Below are 3,634 nucleotides of genomic sequence, written 5' to 3' on the forward strand. Positions count from 1 at the left end.
GGCCCCGCTTGACTCCGCCCCTGAGGGAGGAGTCGGCGCGGACAGACGGCGCTTGCGCACTAGGCGTCGCCAGCTTCCCGAAGAGGCGGGCCGGGAGGGACGAGCGAGCATGCGCCGCCTGGCGGCGCGCTTGCTGCTCTGTGGGAAGGGCCGCCGCTCGCTTGCCTCTGCAAGTTAATTCAGTGTTCCTCCTCCAGGAACTAGCCCAGCTCCCAGGGGCAAATCAGTCGCGTAGTATCCTAGGGACAGCTTTGCTCTTTTGCAATGACTGCACAAGCTCCAGACTAAAATAACCTTCCTCTGAGGCCTCTGATAATTTGCATAACGGATTATTTTTGCATGTAAATACAGGTTCGAAGAAGATGCGTTTGAACTTAACCACGTGGCATGCACAGGTGGCTCGCACATCACTCCCCCTCCCCGCCCTTCTCTCAGCCCTTGTACTTGTCGCTACCACGTGGTTCTCTGCCACGACTCCCTGAGTGCTCCTCAGCCCTCATCCCTTTTCCCCCAGCTCCTATTGGTATCCTTCCGATGGTCCCCTCCCCTAGCCTGCCACTTCTCCCTGCTTGAGCAATATCTGCTGGGTTGATTCAATTCGGAAAACTTGTTTTACCAAGCCGTCTCCTCTACATCTCCAGATGCATGTAATGTCCAGATTTTTTTTTTCCCTAAAGATACCTCCCCTCTTCCAGATATTCCTTAAGGAAAACTGAACCTTCTTTTGCGTTTTTACTGTCCTGCATTTGGGCTTCCCAGGTGGCTCAGTGATAATATATGCCTGCCAATTAAGGAGATGCTGAAGAGGTGAGTTCAATCCCTGGGTGGAGAGGATCCCCAGGAAGAGGAAATGGCCAGCCGCTCCAGTTTTCTTACCTGGAGAATCTCATGGACAGAGGAGCTTGGTGGGCTATAGTCCATGGGGTCGCAGAAGAGTTAGGCACGACTGAGTGACTGAGCATGCACGCATGTGCACACGACACTTGGCTTCCTCTAAATCTCTTCCTCCTCACCTTGCCTAATTTTAGAGGTGAGTTCAGGAGACTCCTGCCCTGAGTCAGGGAGTGAATACATAACCAAGGTGAGGGAAGTCGCTGTGTGTTGGACTCTGCGACTCCATGTACTGTCGCCTACCAGGCCCCTCAGGCGACAGTCCATGGAGCTTTTCAGGCAAGAGTACTGGAGTGGGTTGCCATTTCCTTCTCCAGGGGATCTTCCTGACCCAGAGATTGAACCTGGGTCTCCCGCATTGCAGGCAGACGCTTTACCATCTGAGCCACAGGGAAGCCCAAGTGAAGTCGCTCAGCCATGTCCGACTCTTTGTGACCCCATGGCCTGTCGCCTACCAGGCTCCTCAGTCCATGGAATTTTCCAGGCAAGAGCACTGGAGTGGGTTGCCATTTCTTTCTCCAGAGGATCTTCCCAACCCAGGGATCAAAACTGGGTCTCCCGCACTGCAGGCAGTCGCTTTATCATCTGAGCCACCAGGGAAGCCCCATATAACCAAAACACAAAGTTAAAAATGACAAGGGCTTTAATTGAAATGTTAGAGAATATTAGGAGCATGTAGAAAGAAATGGTATTTCTAGTTCAGGAGATTAATGGGAGAAAGATCAAGCATTGATTCTGAAGGGATATAGTGTTTGGACTGGCCCTTGAGGATGGTTAGGATTTGGATACCTGGGAATGGAGGGACATTCCCTCCATAGCAAGAGCCAGGCCTGGGCAGGGATGAGAGAGAAATGAAGAGGGAGAAGGAAATAGCAGTGGGTGGTTTTAGCCAGGAACATCTCTGAGCTGTCTGAAGTCATTAGGGGTAAAGACCTGTGAATGAGAACCTTTGGGGACCCAGGGTGTATGATGCCTGCTTGAGATGAGTTCAGTGGGAGTGGAAGATGAGGCATCAAAGGCATTCCCAACACATTTCCAGCCCAACATTACCTCCTGGCTCATCCTCACCATCAGCTGTATTTGTAATAGGGAAGAACAAATCTGACTCCATATTGAATCTATTTCTGTTACTTTAACCTTTGTAGCTACAGTAAGTCTCCTACAGATGAATGCATTCCATTTTGAGAGTGCATTCATAAGTCCAACAAAATAGCCCAGGTACCCAACTAACACAGTAAGCTATGTAGCACTGTACTATAATAGGTTTATAATAATTTTCACACAAATAATATTAAAACAAACACAAAGAAAGCATTTTAAATCTTACAGTACAGTACCTTGAAAAGTACAGTAGTACAGTACAACAGCTGGCATACAGGGCCTGGCAGGAAGGGTTACTGAGTCCCCTTCTCCTCCCATCTTCAATCTTGCCCAACATCAGTGTTTTTCCAGTGAGTCAGCTTTTCGCATCAGGTGGCCAAAATATTGGAGCTTCAGCTTCAGCATCAGTCCTTCCAATGAATATTCAGGGTTGATTTCCTTTAGGATTAACTGGTTTGATCTCCTTGCACTCCAAGGGACTCTCAAGAGTCTTTCCACCACTACAGTTTGAAAGCATCAGTTCTTCGGTCCTCAGCCTTCTATATGGTCCAACTCTCACATCCATACGTGACTACTGGACTCTTGTCAGCAGAGTAACGTCTCTGCTTTTTAACCCACTGTCTAGGTTTGTCATAGCTTTTCTTCCAAGGAGCAAGCGTCTTTTAGTTTCATGGAAGGACAAGCTGCAATTTCAGTCACCACATCCTGGCCTTGAAATAAAGATCCTGAACTACTGTAGTCTGTACACTGCTGTACTATAAGGTTCACAAAAACACAACCACTTGTAGAGGGTGCACGCATGTGACAATGTGTGCCAGACAAATGAAATAACTTACGTGATTGGACATGTGAACGGGTATTCACAACTTGAACATTTGTATGTAGGGGACTTACCATATTATTTTTACTACGAGTTGAGTATTGCCTGTAGCCTGAAATATATAGGACAGTCCATTATCAAAGCTATCTTTAAAAGTATAACACTTTTTCATTCATATAGAGATTAAAAAGTTGCAGAACAGAGAATAACATTTGTTTTGTTGGAGGAGGTTTCTAGGAACATTGTGACAAGACCTGTGTGGACAGCTGCAAGAACAAAGGATTCTGGCACCAAGAAGTTTGCAGCAACCAACCACATCCCATCCCATTGTGGCATAAAGAAGCCTGGACTCTAACTCGGGCAAGATGATTTCTTTGGGACACTAGTTCACCATCTTCTTGGTCTGCTGGTTTTCCAAATAAAGTCACCGTTCCTTCCCCCAACAACTCGTCTCTCGATTTGTTGGCTCGTTGTGCAGTGAGCTTGGACAAATGTAACATAACCGCACAGTTTTGATAGCTGCCCCGAGGTTCAAAGAGTGGGGTTATATCTATTTACTAACAATATCAAGCTCCAGGTACCTAGGGCTGTGTTGGGTGCCCTGAGACCTTATCATTCTGCCTGAGGCCCTACACAGCTGTGGCTTTTGAAGAACGCTTGGCCAGCCAACAGCTGTCCTGGGAGGCAGGGACTGAATTCCCTCTGAAAGAGTAACAAGGTTTTCACCCAACTTGAGGCACTAAGATCATGGCATCCGGTCCCATCACTTCATGGCATATAGATGGGAAAACAGTGGAAAAGTGAGAGTTTAAATTTTGGGGT

This window comes from Capricornis sumatraensis, chromosome 22 (genome assembly GCF_032405125.1).
Source record: "Capricornis sumatraensis isolate serow.1 chromosome 22, serow.2, whole genome shotgun sequence".
NCBI classification, from domain to species: domain Eukaryota; kingdom Metazoa; phylum Chordata; class Mammalia; order Artiodactyla; family Bovidae; genus Capricornis; species Capricornis sumatraensis.